Here is a 19630-nt window from a genome sequence, read left to right on the forward strand (position 1 = left end):
CTGTGTAACAGTGTATCAATGCACATGATTTGTTTTAATATCTGATGTATTTTATAACTATAAATCTAATATTAGATAAGACATGATAGAGCTTAGTCCTACTATAGCATTAGTCGCGACATGGCAGAATGTTTTACCTTCCAGAGTTTGATTTCAAAAGATAACTTAGGAAACAAATCGTATCCCTAGCTTCATATTCCCCACCAATTTTACCTTATTTATTTACATTGAATGATAAATTATATCTTTTTCTTATTAAATTATTTAATTTTCATTGGGTAAAGTACGGTAACAGATCTTTGTTGGTGAAGCTCGCTTAACATAAGATACAAGACTGAAATGGATCTGCTTGCTGTCATCTCCTAAGATGTTGTTGTAAGGCAAATAATGATGTCTATCTTTTACACTGGCATAATACTGCGAGGAACAACGTAATATCTATTTTCTGATACCAAGTCAATAACTGTTCACATAAAATAATAATAAATATCCGGAAGTATTGCCTTATCATCATTGATATTTCTCTCGCTAAACCACCAATATATTTGACAAATGTCTGTCGCAGGAAAAAAAAGAAAGTTGTAGGTGCTTTAAAGGATTTTAAGATATACCATTTGGCTGTATTTAACATTTGTATCATGAAATTTTAAGTATGTTTTATATTTATTTTTATCGTTTTTAACACTGATTTTAAATGAGAAAATTGCAATATCGTGCAAAACATATTGCCTGTATATAAATTTCTTCATCAACTTGCTAATCTGGATATATCACTCTCTTACAAGTTTATTCGTAACAGTGAGAAAGTTACATTACTGGTGATAGTGAAAATGATAGCCCTGTTGTATTTTCTTTTATAACCTGAAATAAGGCTCGGAAACGGATATATAATTTTTGAGGACGTTTATTATCATTTGGTGTCCTTGATTTATATTTCTGTGATTACAAAGGATTCATCTAGTTGACAAATGCCATCCGGAAGGTTTACATAGCTTTTTATTTATAGCTTAAGATTAACCTTTTCCCTAGGTTTTTACGAAACTTATAGTCACAAGGATGTTTTTGTGATGTGTATTGTGGATACTGTTGTGAGTAACTGTTCATATCTGACGATAATGTTTGAATACAAGTTTAAGATGTGTTTTTTCTTTCGTTTTGGTATTCCGTTGTTTATGCTTTATTCCCTTGTGCTTTAGTGTTTCCCGGCCAATGTTCATTTTGACTATCACGCTGTTTCAGTATGCTTAAGGCAATGTTTCTTTCCTATTGTTTTCGGTGTATCTTTGGTTCATTTTGACTATCACGTTGTTTCAGTATGCTTTAGACCATGTTTCCTTTGCGTTTGTTTAAGTAATCTTTAAGCACATCCCCTTTGTTTCATTATATCCTGGTTCATGTTGTCTTTCCTTTCGTTTTGGTTTTTTTCTTAGCTGTGGTTGTTTGGCGCTTTTCCTGTTCTTGAAGTTCATTTTTGTTGTCGCAGGCTTTCATTATTGACCAAATAATCTATTTCATTGTTGATTCTATTATATATTTCATTATTGACCCTATTGTCTATTTCATTGTTGATCCTACTGTCTATTTCAATATTGACCCTATTGTCTATTTCCTTATTGACCCTATTGTCTCTTTTATTGTTGACCCTATTGTCTATTTCATTATTGACCCAATTGTCTATTTCATTGTGGACCCTATTGTCTATTTCATTATTGACCCTATTGTCTATTTCATTATTGACCCAATTGTCTATTTCATTGTTGACCCTATTGTCTATCTCATTATTAACCCTGTTGTCTATTTCATTATTGACCCTATTGTCTATTTCATTATTAACCCTATTGTCTATTTCATTATTGACCCTGTTGTCTATTTCATTGTTGACCCCATTGTCTATTTCATTATTGACCCTATTGTCTATTTCATTGTTAACCCAATTGTATATTTCATTATTGACCCATATATCTATTTCATTGTTGACCCTATTGTCTATTCCATTGTTGATTCTATTATATATTTCAGTATTGACCCTATTGTCTATTTCATTGTTGACCCCATTGTCTATTTCATTGTTGACCCTATTGTCTATCTCATTATTGACCCAATTGTCTATTTCATTGTGGACCCTATTGTCCACACATGTCCGAAATTTACTTATGTATAAAGATATTTCCCCTTCAGTTGTTAACATGTGTGTTGGACTTGAATTGGGGTGTGCCACTATGGTACATTTGCATTTAGAGGCGCATACAATATGTAATGGTTGTCTGAATAGCTTTGTCATTTATAACGATCATTAATATCATAGCGAGGCAGGTAAACGCTTATGAATATGCATGACCTACATATTTTGCTGTCTTAAGAAATTTTCGTAAATTTTTTATATAAATAATGTAAGTTATTCATTATCGAAAATTTTAGCAAATTCTACAATTATGATGGCACAATGTCATTTACAGTCCTTTGAATCACACTTCTTTCTGCTAAGTTGATATTTTCGCCTTGATATGGTTTAAATATGTGAATTTAACATTTATCACGAATTACATCGTCAGAATATAAGCAAAATCAGGGAATAGGATTGACATATTTTTGGTGTGTGAAACGGTATCTCCACAAGATAAAGACTGGTAATGTGTAATATTTTAGACGCGTTGATTGGGTAACAGGTGTTGTACATAGAAAACTTACTTTTACTATGTGTGTAATACATGTATAACGCACACTGTTTATATATGCAGTTGCTTCGATATTTAGGGAATTGATCCCGATATTACGGATTATGTGATATATATCGACTACATATAAAATTCGAGTTTTCGAGAAACCAGTTTTATGACGAAGTTTAGAGGTAGTGATCATGATCTCATTAATATTTCTATTTTTAATTTTCTTGCTTGATATAAAGATTCAGACCTTCCCTGCCCTTTAAAATTTCTTTGGTTCCATTGTTACCTATCCGATGTCATTTTAAGAACGTGGCATATTCTTAATTTGACCTACGTTTACGGAAACACGCTTGCTCTTTCGGAACACGTGGTCTTGTTCGCCAATATTGTTTTTCGTTATTCTATTTTGTTCATATTCTGTTTGATATTAAATAAAATACGGGCTTCTTTACATGTATCTCTTCTCCTATAGGCTGTCTCCTTTGTCCTCATTTTGAGAATGTAATAGGACACTAATTTGACCTAGAATTCTATGACTCTTGCGGAACACCAGGTTATCTTCTCATTGTGCTTTTTTCCGTGTTTTCATGCATATACATATTTTGGTAAACATTTTCCCGTCATTTTTAAAATTTTAGTTGTAATAATGATTTTGTTTTTTATTTCGGTATTCTTTGTTTTTATTTTGACTTGTATTACTATTGTCAATTAAATATAATTTATTTAAAGTATCAAATTGTCATTGAGACATGGGCTAGTTAATCACATATTATAATCAAGTTGATGCAGAAGTCAAACAAATACAATACTGCATATTCAGGATATTTCTCAGATGGAATACGACATTCTTTATTCATTAAGATGAAAACAAAAGGCTGTTAAACCAAATCACGATAGACATCAGGATATCACTGACGCCCTTAATTTGACTTGTTTTGTTTGAACTTACTAATCTCAGCGATGTCACATTGACGCACAAAAAAAGGAATTCCCCGGAGAATAGAAATATAAATTACCAATGCTCAGTATCTGAAACTGCACATAGATGTTTATAATAATACAATTTCCGTGATGAAGACTCCCGATAAGTCTGCTCAATGACGACTGCTATTGGCTGATTCTCAATTATTTAAAAATTAAAAATGAGTTGTATTTTCATTTTGCAAGTAATTAACTGGCAGGGAGTATTTAGAGTGATGTGTTATATAGCCCTTGCAGATGTTACCAATATTAGAATAATTCACTCGTCGCCAATAGATTTTTATTTTCTTTCAAAGATACATGCACTGATATTTTACGGAGTTCACCAATGTTCTTAGTTATCTGCTTAAGCGAATCGAGTGTTTTGCTCAGAAAGGTTATATTGTCAGGAAGTGAAGTATTATGATTTTCTCTCGTCTGTTAAATTTTTATATCCGTTGTCCATCTGTTCATTTGTCCATCCGTCCATCGCACTATACATTTGTTTTCTGTTTACCGATAGATTGATGGAACTCCACAGGTATATTGACGTTCGAGATACTTGTTCCTTAAATAACCCTAGATATTGCCTGTTATGACAAAGGTCAAGGTCATTGTTAGCAGAAATAGTAATACTTTAGTCACACTCCGTGTCATCACTCTGTCATGAATTTAACTTCTCATGCGTATTGACATTATACATACCGTCAATAAGCTAAAATATTGGCGTAATTGGTCAAAGGTCAAGGTCGTTGTTACAAAATATCGAAAATTACTATCACACTAACTACTCTAATCACAGTAGCGAAATCATAGTTTCAATATCAGAGTTATCAGATAAATGCACTTTTCCAAAAATAGAATTTCACCTCACGTGCTCCGTCTTCTGCTTACCCCCGTATATGTCACAAAACTGAATACCCGTGTGATTGATAAGAGGTCAAAGATTAAGGTTACTATTATCCTAAAACTCCTGATCATTACTCTAGTGGCTGTATTCATTTACATTCATGGTTGTAAGCTAAACATAATTATGTTTGACAAGTGTAGGTTTCAGCACCAATTGTCAAGGTCTCCATTTCAACCTCGAGGTGATTAACAAAAAGATTTTATCTGACAATTGTATTTGAGACAATGTTTTATCTAACAGTGATTGATCTGAAAGTGATCTACCTGACAATGATTCATGTGACAATAATTTATCTGACAATACTTTAACAGACAAAACCTCATCTAACAGTAATTTATCTGAACATGATTTACGTCAAAGTGATTCATATGACAGAAGTTTATGTGAAAGTGATTTATTTAGTGACTTATCTGGCAGTGATTTATTCAGTAATTTATCTGACAGTAATTTATTTAGTTATTTATCTGACAGTGATTTATTTAGCTATTTATCTGACAGGGATTTATTCGGTAATTTATCTGACAATGATTTATCTGACAGTGACTTATTTAGTGATTTATCTAACAGTGATTTATTTAGTGATTCATCTAACAGTGATTTATTTAGTGATTTATATAACAGTGATTTATTTAGTGCTTTATCTAATAGGGATTTATTTAGTGATTTATCTGAAAAGGATTTATCTGACATGGATTTATCTGACAGGGATTTTTTCGGTAATTTATCTGACAATGATTTATCTGACAGTAATTATCTGACAATGATTTATCTAACAGTAATTTATTTAGTTATTTATCTAACAGTGATTTATCTGACAGTGATTTATTTAGTCATTTTCTGACAGTGATGTATTCAGTGATTTATCTAACAGTGATTTATTTAGTGATTTATCTAACCGTAATTTATTTAGTTATTTATCTAACAGTGATGTATTCAGTGATTTATCTTACATGAATTTATTCAGTAATTTATCTGACAATGATTTATCTGACAGTGATTTATTTAGTCATTTATCTGACAGTAATGGATTCAGTGATTTATCTGACAGGGATTTATTCAGTAATTTATCTGACAGTGAATTATCTGACAGTGATTTATTTAGCAATTTATCTGACAGTAATTTATCAGACAGATATTTATTCAGTAATTTATCTGACAATGACTTATCTGACAGTGATGTATTCAGTGATTTATCTGACAGTGATGTATTCAGTGATTTATCTGACAGTGATTGATCTCACCGTGATTGATCTGACAGTGATTTATTTATTGATTGATCTAACAGTGATTTATTTAGTGATTGATCTAACAGTAATTTATTAAGTCATTGATCTAACAGTGATTTATTTAGTGATTTATCTAACAGTGATTTATTTAGTGATTTATCTAATAGGGATTTATTTAGTGATTTATCTAACATTGATTTATTTAGTGATTTATCTAATAGGGATTTATTTAGTGATTTATCTAATAGGGATTTATTTAGTGATTTATCTAACAGAGATTTATTTAGTGATTTATCTAACAGTGATTTATTTAGTGATTTATCTAATAGGGATTTATTTAGTGATTTATCTAATAGGGATTTATTTAGTCATTTATCTAACATTGATTTATTTAGTCATTTATCTAACATTGATTTATTTAGTCATTTATCTAACATTGATTTATTTAGTCATTGATCTAACAGTGATTTATTTAGTGATTTATCTAACAGTGATTTATTTAGTCTTTTGTCTGAGAGTGATTTATTCAGTTATTTATCTGACAGTGATTTATTTAGTGATTTATCTAACAGTGATTTATTTAGTGATTTATCTAATAGGGATTTATTTAGTAATTTATCTAACAGTGATTTATTTAGTAATTTATCTAACAGTGATTTATTTAGTAATTTATCTAATAGGGATTTATTTAGTCATTTATCTAATAGGGACTTATTCAGTAATTTACCTGACAATGATTTAACTGACAGTGATTTATTTAGTGATTTATCTAACAGTGATTTATTTAGACTTTTGTCTGAGAGTGATTTATTCAGTAATTTATCTGACAGTGATTTATTTAGTGATTTATCTAACAGTGATTTATTTAGTCATTTATCTAATAGGGATTTATTTAGTAATTTATCTAACTGATTTATTTAGTAATTTATCTAACAGTGATTTATTTAGTCATTTATCTAAAAGGGATTTATTTAGTCCTTTATCTAACAGTGATTTATTTAGTGATTTATCTAATAGGGATTTATTTAGTCATTTATCTAATAGGGATTTATTTAGTCATTTATCTAATAGGGATTTATTTAGTGATTTATCTAACAGTGATTTATTTAGTGACTGATCTAACAGTGATTTATTTGGCTATTTATCTGACAGGAATTTATTCAGTAATTGATCTGACAATGATTTATCTGACAGTGATTTATTTAGTGATTTATCTTACAGTGATTTATTTAGGGATTTATCTAAAAGTGATGTATTTAGTAATTTATCTAACAGTGATGTATTTAGCTATTGATCTGACAGGGATTTATTCAGTAATTTACCTGACAATGATTTAAGTGACAGTGATTTAGTTAGTGTTATCTGACAATGATTTATTTAGTGATCTATCTAACAGTGATGTATTCAGTGATTTATCTGACAGTGATTTATTTAACAGTGATTTATTTAGTGATTTATCTAACAGTGATGTATTTAGTGATTTAGCTAACAGTGATTTATTCAGTAATTTATCTGACAGTGATTTATTTAGTGATTAATCTAACAGGGATTTATTTAGTGATTTATCTAACAGTGATTTATTTAGTGATTTATCTGACAGGGATTTATTTAGTGTTATCTGACAATGATATATTTAATAATTCATCTGACAGTGATTTATTAACATGTAGTTGATTTATCTCACAGCTATTTATTTATTGATTTATTGTGCTTTATTGAGTGATGTATCTGACAGTGATTTATTTAGGGATTTATCTGATAGTAATTTACCTGACAGAGATTTATTCAGTAATTTATCTGACAATGATTTATCTGACAGTGATTTATTTAGTCATTTTTCTGACAGTGATGTATTCAGTGATTTATCTAACAGTGATGTATTCAGTGATTTATCTGACAGTAATTTATTTAGTGATTAATCTAACAGGGATTTATTTAGTGATTTATCTAACAGTGAGTTATTTAGTGATTTATCTGACAGGGATTTATTTAGTGTTATCTGACAATGATATATTTAATAATTCATCTGACAGTGATTTATTAACATGTAGTTGATTTATCTCACAGCTATTTATTTATTGATTTATTGTGCTTTATTGAGTGATGTATCTGACAGTGATTTATTTAGGGATTTATCTGATAGTAATTTACCTGACAGAGATTTATTCAGTAATTTATCTGACAATGATTTATCTGACAGTGATTTATTCAGTAATTTATCTGACAATTATTTATCTGGCAGTGATTTATTTAGTCATTTATCTGACAGTGATATATTCAGTGATTTATCTGACAGGGAATTATCAGACAGAGATTTATTCAGTAATTTATCTGACAATGACTTATCTGGCAGTGATTTATTTAGTCATTTATCTGACAGGGATTTATTCAGCCATTTATCTGACAGTGATTTATCTGACAATGATTTATTTATTGATTTATCTGACAGTGATTTATTTAGTCTTTTGTCTGAAAGTATTTATTTAGTGATTTATCTAACAGTGATTTGTTTAGTGATTTATGTAACAGTGATGTATTCAGTAATTTATCTGACAGTGATTTATGTAACAGGGATGTTTTCAGCAATTTATCTGACAGTGATTTATGTTACAGTGATTTAGTCAGTATTTTATCTGACAGTGATTTATTTAGTCATTTATCTAACAGTGAATTATTCAGTGATTGATCAAACAGTGATATATCTGACAGGGATTTATCTGACAGTGATTTATTTAAATATCCGAAAATATATTATATTGCAAAGTTTTATCTAATCATTTATCTTAATAATGCTCTATCTATCTATTTTCTTTCTTTCTGATAACACCTATCCTCCTACCTTTTAAAACAACTACTTACTCACGTAATACTTTCTTGAAACAATGGTTAATCAGGGATATTACTTTATCAGACAAACAATGGTTAATCAGGGATATTACTTTATCAGACAAACAATGGTTAATCAGGGATATTACTTTATCAGACAAACAATGGTTAATGAGGGATATTACTTTATCAGACAAACAATGGTTAATCAGGAATATTACCTTATCTGACAAACAATGGTTAATCAGGGATATTACTTTATAAGACAAACAATGGTTAATGAGGAATATTACTTTATCAGACAAACAATGGTTAATGAGGGATATTACTTTATCAGACAAACAATGGTTAATGAGGGATATTACTTTATCAGACAAACAATGGTTAATGAGGGATATTACTTCATCAGACAAACAATGGTTAATGAGGGATATTACTTTATCAGACAAACAATGGTTAATGAGGGATATTACTTTATCAGACAAACAATGGTTAATCAGGGATATTACTTTATCAGACAAACAATGGTTAATGAGGGATATTACTTTATCAGACAAACAATGGTTAATGAGGGATATTACTTTATCAGACAAACAATGGTTGATCAGGGATATTACTTTATCAGACAAACAATGGTTAATCAGGGATATTACTTTATCAGACAAGCAATGGTTAATGAGGGATATTACTTTATCATACAAACAATGGTTAATGAGGAATATTACTTTATCAGACAAACAATGGTTAATGAGGAATATTACTTTATCAGACAAACAATGGTTAATGAGGGATATTACTTTATCAGACAAACAATGGTTAATGAGGGATATTACTTTATCAGACAAACAATGGTTAATCACGGATATTACTTTATCAGACAAACAATGGTTAATGAGGGATATTACTTTATCAGACAAACAATGATTAATCAGGGATATTACTTTATCAGACAAACAATGGTTAATGAGGGATATTACTTTATCAGACAAACAATGGTTAATGAGGGATATTACTTTATCAGACAAACAATGGTTAATCACGGATATTACTTTATCAGACAAACAATGGTTAATCACGGATATTACTTTATCAGACAAACAATGGTTAATCAGGGATATTACTTTATCAGACAAACAATGATTAATCAGGGATATTACTTTATCAGACAAACAATGGTTAATGAGGGATATTACTTTATCAAACAAACAATGGTTAATGAGGGATATTACTTTATCAGACAAGCAATGGTTAATGAGGGATATTACTTTATCAGACAAACAATGGTTAATGAGGGATATTACTTTATCAGACAAACAATGGTTAATCAGGGATATTACTTTATCAGACAAACAATGGTTAATCAGGGATATTACTTTATCATACAAACAATGGTTAATGAGGGATATTACTTTATCAGACAAACAATGGTTAATGAGGGATATTACTTTATCAGACAAACAATGGTTAATGAGGGATATTACTTTATCAGACAAACAATGGTTAATGAGGGATATTACTTTATCAGACAAACAATGGTTAATGAGGGATATTACTTTATCAGACAAACAATGGTTAATGAGGGATATTACTTTATCAGACAAACAATGGTTAATCACGGATATTACTTTATCAGACAAACAATGGTTAATCAGGGATATTACTTTATCAGACAAACAATGATTAATCAGGGATATTACTTTATCAGACATACAATGGTTAATGAGGGATATTATTTTATCAGACAAACAATGGTTAATCAGGGATATTACTTTATCAGACAAACAATGGTTAATCAGGGATATTACTTTATCAGACAAACAATGGTTAATCAGGGATATTACTTTATCATACAAACAATGGTTAATCAGGGATATTACTTTATCAGACAAACAATGGTTAATGAGGGATATTACTTTATCAGACAAACAATGGTTAATGAGGGATATTACTTTATCAGACAAACAATGGTTGATGAGGGATATTACTTTATCAGACAAACAATGGTTAATCAGGGATATTACTTTATCAGACAAGCAATGGTTAATGAGGGATATTACTTTATCATACAAACAATGGTTAATGAGGGATATTACTTTATCAGACAAACAATGGTTAATGAGGGATGTTACTTTATCAGACAAACAATGGTTAATGAGGGATATTACTTTATCAGACAAGCAATGGTTAATGAGGGATATTACTTTATCAGACAAACAATGGTTAATGAGGGATATTACTTTATCAGACAAACAATGGTTGATCAGGGATATTACTTTATCAGACAAACAATGGTTAATCAGGGATATTACTTTATCAGACAAACAATGGTTAATCAGGGATATTACTTTATCATACAAACAATGGTTAATGAGGGATATTATTTTATCAGACAAACAATGGTTAATGAGGGATATTACTTTATCAGACAAACAATGGTTAATGAGGGATATTACTTTATCAGACAAACAATGGTTAATGAGGGATATTACTTTATCAGACAAACAATGGTTAATCAGGGATATTACTTTATCAGACAAACAATGGTTAATCACGGATATTACTTTATCAGACAAACAATGGTTAATCACGGATATTACTTTATCAGACAAACAATGGTTAATCAGGGATATTACTTTATCAGACAAACAATGATTAATCAGGGATATTAATTTATCAGACAAACAATGGTTAATGAGGGATATTACTTTATCAGACAAACAATGGTTAATCAGGGATATTACTTTATCAGACAAACAATGGTTAATCAGGGATATTACTTTATCAGACAAACAATGGTTAATGAGGGATATTACTTTATCAGACAAACAATGGTTAATGAGGGATATTACTTTATCAGACAAACAATGGTTAATGAGGGATATTACTTTATCAGACAAACAATGGTTGATCAGGGATATTACTTTACCAGACAAACAATGGTTAATCAGGGATATTACTTTATCAGACAAGCAATGGTTAATGAGGGATATTACTTTATCATACAAACAATGGTTAATGAGGGATATTACTTTATCAGACAAACAATGGTTAATGAGGGATGTTACTTTATCAGACAAACAATGGTTAATCAGGGATATTACTTTATCAGACAAACAATGGTTAATGAGGGATATTACTTTATCAGACAAACAATGGTTAATGAGGGATATTACTTTATCAGACAAACAATGGTTAATGAGGGATATTACTTTATCAGACAAACAATGGTTAATGAGGGATATTACTTTATCAGACAAACAATGATTAATCAGGGATATTACTTTATCAGACAAACAATAGTTTACGATATGTATTCTTCATATACTTAATCTAACAATGCTTCTCATTAAGTATAACAACTTAATCACCAGTCATCTAATCAGTAACACTATAAATCCTCTCTCCCCCGCACTGTAATGTTGACTATGCCGTCTGTGGTCAAACACAAAGGCACACGTTTATTGTACAGAAACTCAGTTTGATTATTCTGTTGGCAGACCAATCATCAATTACCGTTTACATCCTAATTAAATCGTACGTAACAGGACAGTACCATTTTTGATGTAGCATTTAAACTGCTCTTGTTTATCCAGGAATAGCAGTTGTTTATGAGTGAGTCAGATAAAAAGGTTTGATATCACAAATGTGACTTAAGTTTAAACTTACATGGAAATAGCAATAAGGCAGATATAAGTATCTAATTGTTTGTGTAGATAAAACTGAGGACGGATCTTGCAAAAATGATTTTAATATTTCTTTTTTTCATGGATCGAAACACAATTTATCATTAACACTACGTTGGAGTATCAATTTCAATTAATTACTTACGTATTATACTATTCATGGTTTAAAAAATTACAAATGAATATCAGTAATATTGTAAATTGATTAAGCTGTCACCTGTATTGTATTTGAGCTTATTCAGTTTGAAAAAAAAAATCCAGTGACATTGAGGAAATCATTTTCAGTGAACAAATATTGAGCAGTGTAACCTATTATTCTGCTATTTTGTGGTATGTTTTACTCAATTCCACGGCGACATTGATGGGTACTCATATTGCCAGTATGTTGACATTAAGAGCTCCTTGTGTTAGAAAACATACAAACACACTTAAAGGCCTTGCTCCATTAGGCTCTGATCTCACGGAGTTATTTGATAACTTGTATGTTGAGCAAAATTGATAATAAATCATCGAGTGACCAGTTTATAAGATATTCACAATCTAAGTCGTTGTTGACTGTACATTATCGAATTCTCAATATGTATAAGTTTACATTTATTCAACTTACATATTCTTAAATATTAATATTGTCATATTTACCTGCATTCATTTTTTTTAATACGACATGGATCTGATGTTAACCTATTTTCATGTTAAGGAAATAAGCGATGAAATGACACGTAGACTGTCAATAATATAAAAGTAGGAATGTGTTTCTGGTTCCACGATGTAAATGGAACGAGTCTAAGATTCTGTTTATCACCTATCAAAAATTTGCTGTAAATATTTAACATCTATGCTTGTATGTCTTTTTGGTGGGTATATATGTTGGCAAAAGAAATTGTGATTTTTTTTTAATACCAGGGACGTAGCTCCACGAAAATTGCATTCGAGAGTATGTGAAAATGTTGATGAAATTGGTTTGAAAGAGAATTGTGCATTTGGAAAGTATTATCATTTACTGGCGGAGATAGGATTAGAACTTCAAACAGAACTGTAAAATCGCTGTCTAAGTTTCGGCTGTAAAAACATCATGGTCTCTGTGTTGACAGTGGGCACTATGTTATCCTAAATAGACAACCTGTCTTTAATTAGATATTTGGCAATGACCGAAGCTCATCACTACACACCGTGTAGTATATTCTTGCAGCGCAAATTACAACAATAAATCTCAAGGGTTAGTGTTATACATGTTCTGTTTACAGATTCTGAAACATGCCAACGTAGTTTAGGGAATGATCTTGGTTATTTACATTAGTCCATTAGCTTCATATCTCACTCCTCGGTCAGTTACCATCAGAGAGATTCAGCATCAAGTCACGAGTAATAATGACATCACATTATCATGACATAAAATGGATATACTTGTTTAAAAACCATTTTCACTTTGACTTCTAATAGATAAATGTTAAAAAACCATGAGAGAAAGCTAAACCAAGAAACATGGCACTTTCGTGAAATGCAAAACATGGCAACGCTTCAATCCTAACGTTGAATACCGACATGTATCTTAATCGTAATTCTAACTCTAATTCCTTGTGAAGTCCTTGTTATGCCATGTCACCAAAGCGACAAGGGTATTCAGTATGAGCATCTATGTAATAAATGACTACAGTTGTAAAGAGTTATGTTTCAATACGTTTTAATGCATCCTTTAGAAAAAGCTCCAGATGAAATGTACTATGATACAATGTTTTTCAATATATAACCGTAACACAAATATCAAATGAGTGTTCAAATGGTTTTCTTAAAACACAATATATACATGTGCCACCGGTTTTGTGCTTCAAGAACATTTTAAACATAGTTTTGGTCTGTTCTCTTTAGACCTATCTTTCGATCCCCCTCTTTGACTAATGTGATAATCTACACTCTTTAATATACGATCTCTTTATAAAGTATAAGTTCCAATGTCTTTGATTTCTGTTTTATTTTCGGGTTCGCCACAATAAGGTCGTCTTCCCGTGTCTCCTAGGGATGCTGTGTAACGTGCCAATTTGTAACAACTGTTTTTGTAATAATTTTAGGATGTTCTTGACAGGATATTATTTGGAAGTATGTTACGATAATACTTATAACAAGTACCTCCCAATTTGTTACAAATTAATTCCAACAAATTTGAACGCTACAGTGCTCGTATTTTCTGTCTATTGTATATCTTACTTTCATGCTTTTTTAATTGTATATATCATTTCACTTTAACGTCCAAACTTGATGTCCCTTCACTTTAAGATCGCACCTATATTTTCCTTCATTCCCCTTCATCCCTCTTCATGTCCCTTTATTTTACTGTCAATGCTCAGTATATGATATACAACAATAACGTGTACACTGTCCGTCCCTCTGTATACCGCTCCTTCAATTTACGTCAAATCTCTGTACACTGTACCTTCATTTTATGTCCGCCCCTGTGACTACAGCGCCTTTATCTTACAGTCGTCCCTGTGTATACAGCCCCTTCATTTTACAGTCGTCCCTGTGTATACCGTCCCTTCATTTTACAGTCGTCCCTGTGTATACAGCCCCTTCATTTTACAGTCGTCCCTGTGTATACAGCCCCTTCATTTTACAGTCGTCCCTGTGTATACAGCTTTTCATTTTACAGTCGTCCCTGTGTATACAGCCCCTTCATCTTACAGTCGTCCCTCTGTATACCGTCCCTTCATTTTACAGTCGTCCCTGTGTATACATCCCCTTCATTTTACAGTCGTCCCTGTGTATACAGCTTTTCATTTTACAGTCGTCCCTCTGTATACCGTCCCTTCATTTTACAGTCGTCCCTGTGTATACAGCCCCTTCATTTTACAGTTGTCCCTGTGTATACAGCCCCTTCATTTTACAGTCGTCCCTGTGTATACAGCCCCTTCATCTTACAGTCGTTCCTCTGTATACAGCCCCTTCATTTTACAGTCGTCCTTGTGTATACAGCCCCTTCATTTTACAGTCGTCCCTGTGTATACAGCCCCTTCATTTTACAGTCGTCCTTGTGTATACAGCCCCTTCATCTTACAGTCGTCCCTCTGTATACAGCCCCTTCATCTTACAGTCGTCCCTCTGTATACCGTCCCTTCATTTTACAGTCGTCCTTGTGTATACAGCCCCTTCATTTTACAGTCGTCCCTGTGTATACAGCCCCTTCATTTTACAGTCGTCCCTGTGTATACAGCCCCTTCATTTTACAGTCGTCCCTGTGTATACAGCCCCTTCATCTTACAGTCGTCCCTGTGTATACAGCCCCTTCATTTTACAGTCGTCCCTCTGTATACAGCACCTTCATCTTACAGTCGTCCCTCTGGATACCGTCCCTTCATTTTACAGTCGTCCCTGTGTATACAGCCCCTTCATCTTACAGTCGTCCCTGTGTATACAGCCCCTTCATTTTACAGTCGTCCCTCTGTATACAGCCCCTTCATTTTACAGTCGTCCCTGTGTATACAGCCCCTTCATTTTACAGTCGTCCCTGTGTATACAGCCCCTTCATCTTACAGTCGTCCCTGTGTATACAGCCTTTTCATTTTACAGTCGTCCCTCTGTATACCGTCCCTTCATTTACAGTCGTCCCTGTGTATACAGCCCCTTCATCTTACAGTCGTCCCTGTGTATACAGCCCCTTCATTTTACAGTCGTCCCTGTGTATACAGCCCCTTCATTTTACAGTTGTCCCTGTGTATACCTCCCCTTCATTTTACAGTCGTCCCTGTGTATACAGCACCTTCATCTTACAGTCGTCCCTCTGTATACCGTCCCTTCATTTTACAGTCGTCCCTGTGTATACAGCCCCTTCATCTTACAGTCGTCCCTGTGTATACAGCCCCTTCATTTTACAGTCGTCCCTGTGTATACAGCCCCTTCATTTTACAGTCGTCCCTCTGTATACCGTCCCTTCATTTTACAGTCGTCCCTGTGTATACAGCCCCTTCATCTTACAGTCGTCCCTGTGTATACAGCCCCTTCATTTTACAGTCGTCCCTGTGTATACAGCCCCTTCATTTTACAGTTGTCCCTGTGTATACAGCCCCTTCATTTTACAGTCGTCCCTGTGTATACCTCCCCTTCATCTTACAGTCGTCCCTCTGTATACCGTCCCTTCATTTTACAGTCGTCCCTGTGTATACAGCCCCTTCATTTTACAGTCGTCCCTGTGTATACAGCCCCTTCATTTTACAGTCGTCCCTGTGTATACCTCCCCTTCATCTTACAGTCGTCCCTCTGTATACCGTCCCTTCATTTTACAGTCGTCCCTGTGACTACAGCCCCTTCATTTTACAGTTGTCCCTGTGTATACCTCCCCTTCATTTTACAGTCGTCCCTGTGTATACAGCCCCTTCATTTTACAGTCGTCCCTGTGTATACAGCCCCTTCATTTTACAGTCGTCCCTGTGTATACAGCCCCTTCATTTTACAGTCGTCCCTGTGTATACAGCCCCTTCATTTTACAGTCGTCCCTGTGTATACAGCCCCTTCATCTTACAGTCGTCCCTCTGTATACCGTCCCTTCATTTTACAGTCGTCCCTGTATATACAGCCCCTTCATTTTACAGTCGTCCCTGTGTATACAGCCCCTTCATTTTACAGTCGTCCCTGTGTATACAGCCCCTTCATTTTACAGTCGTCCCTCTGTATACAGCCCCTTCATTTTACAGTAGCACCTTTATATACCAGTCGCTAAATCTACATTTCGTCCCTCTGTATAATGACACCTCGCTATAAGGTCGCCTCTGTCCAGTATCTCTTCACTTTAAGATCTCACCAGTGTATACTATAACTTAGGTCTAGATTACTCTAATGTTGCTCCTTTGCACATTGTCCCCTTACTAGACATTCATCTCTTTGTAAAGTATCCCTTCCTGTTTCGTTTGGCCCTTTGTAAACTGCCCTTATCTTAACGTTCCCTCTCGCTATAATGTCACTATGCTATCCCCTCTGTACACCATTAGTATGTTTGTAAACTGTCCTTGTTTTAACGTTTCCTCTCGCTACAATGTCACTATGTTATCACCTCTGTACACCGTTAGTATCTTTGTAAACTGTCCTCGTCCTAACGTTTCCTCTCGCTACAATGTCACTATGCTATCCCTTCTGTACACCGTTAGTATCTTTGTAAACTGCCCTCGTCCTAACGTTCCCTCTCGCTACAATGTCACTATGCTTTCCCTTCTGTACACCGTTAGTATCTTTGTAAACTGTCCTCGTCCTAACGTTTCCTCTCGCTACAATGTCACTATGCTATCACCTCTGTACACCGTTAGTATCTTTGTAAACTGCCCTCGTCCTAACGTTTCCTCTCGCTACAATGTCACTATGCTATCCCCTCTATACACCGTTAGTATCTTTGTAAACTGCCCTCGTCCTAACGTTTCCTCTCGCTACAATGTCACTATGCTATCCACTCTGCACACCGTTAGTATCTTTGTATACTACCCTTGCCTTAACGTTCCCTCTCGCTACAATGTCACTATGCTTTCCCCTCTGTACACCGTTAGTATCTTTGTAAACTCCCCTCGTCCTAACGTTTCCTCTCGCTACAATGTCACTATGTTATCACCTCTGTACACCGTTAGTATCTTTGTAAACTGCCCTCATCCTAACGTTTCCTCTCGCTACAATGTCACTATGCTATCCACTCTGCACACCGTTAGTATCTTTGTATACTACCCTTGCCTTAACGTTCCCTCTCGCTACAGTGTCACTATGCTTTCCCCTCTGTACACCGTTAGTATCTTTGTAAACTGCCCTCGTCCTAACGTTCCCTCTCGCTACAATGTCACTATGCTTTCCCCTCTGTACACCGTTAGTATCTTTGTAAACTCCCCTCGTCCTAACGTTCCCTCTCGCTACAATGTCACTATGCTTTCCCCTCTGTACACCGTTAGTATCTTTGTAAACTCCCCTCGTCCTAACGTTCCCTCTCGCTACAATGTCACTATGTTATCACCTCTGTACACCGTTAGTATCTTTGTAAACTGCCCTCATCCTAACGTTTCCTCTCGCTACAATGTCACTATGCTTTCCCCTCTGTACACCGTTAGTATCTTTGTAAACTCCCCTCGTCCTAACGTTTCCTCTCGCTATAATGTCACTATGTTTCCCCTCTGTACACCGTTAGTATCTTTGTAAACTCCCCTCGTCCTAACGTTTCCTCTCGCTATAATGTCACTATGCTTTCCCCTCTGTACACCGTTAGTATCTTTGTAAACTCCCCTCGTCCTAACGTTTCCTCTCGCTACAATGTCACTATGCTATCCACTCTGCACACCGTTAGTATCTTTGTATACTACCCTTGCCTTAACGTTCCTTCTCGCTACAGTGTCACTATGCTTTCCCCTCTGTACACCGTTAGTATCTTTGTAAACTGCCCTCGTCCTAACGTTTCCTCTCGCTACAATGTCACTATGCTATCACCTCTGTACACCGTTAGTATCTTTGTAAACTGTCCTTGTTTTTTACGTTTCCTCTCGCTACAATGTCACTATGCTTTCCCCTCTGTACACCGTTAGTATCTTTGTAAACTGCCCTCATCCTAACGTTCCCTCTCGCTACAATGTCACTATGCTATCACCTCTGTACACCGTTTGTATCTTTGTAAACTGCCCTCGTCCTAACGTTTCCTCTCGCTACAATGTCACTATGTTATCACCTCTGTACACCGTTAGTATCTTTGTAAACTGCCCTCGTCCTAACGTTTCCTCTCGCTACAATGTCACTATGCTATCCCCTCTGTACACCGTTAGTATCTTTGTAAACTGTCCTCGTCCTAACGTTTCCTCTCGCTACAATGTCACTATGCTTTCCCCTCTGTACACCGTTAGTATCTTTGTAAACTGCCCTCATCCTAACGTTCCCTCTCGCTACAATGCCAGTATGCTATCCCCCTCTGTACACCGTTAGTATCTTTGTAAACTGCCCTCATCCTAACGTTCCCTCTCGCTACAATGCCAGTATGCTATCCCCCTCTGTACACCGTTAGTATCTTTGTAAACTGCCCTCGTCCTAACGTTTCCTCTCGCTACAATGTCACTATGTTATCACCTCTGTACACCGTTAGTATCTTTGTAAACTGTCCTCGTCCTAACGTTTCCTCTCGCTACAATGTCACTATGTTATCACCTCTGTACACCGTTAGTATCTTTGTAAACTGCCCTCATCCTAACGTTCCCTCTCGCTACAATGTCACTATATGCTATCCCCCTCTGTACACCGTTAGTATCTTTGTAAACTGCCCTCGTCCTAACGTTTCCTCTCGCTACAATGTCACTATGCTATCCCCTCTGTACACCGTTTGTTTACTCTCCCACAGCCATACACGATTACAGTGGAGGT

The 19630-nt window shown here is 34.2% G+C and overlaps 1 protein-coding gene across 1 annotated transcript in view; it reads left to right on the forward strand.

Annotated features, from left to right (window-relative positions):
* LOC117336620 (signal peptide, CUB and EGF-like domain-containing protein 1) overlaps positions 1-19630 on the forward strand; it is a 130473-nt gene that overhangs the window by 3565 nt on the left and 107278 nt on the right. The gene's annotated exons all lie outside the window — the stretch shown is intronic.

The sequence above is a fragment of the Pecten maximus genome, chromosome 10, assembly GCF_902652985.1.
Source record: "Pecten maximus chromosome 10, xPecMax1.1, whole genome shotgun sequence".
In the NCBI taxonomy this organism is placed as follows: Eukaryota; Metazoa; Mollusca; class Bivalvia; order Pectinida; family Pectinidae; genus Pecten; species Pecten maximus.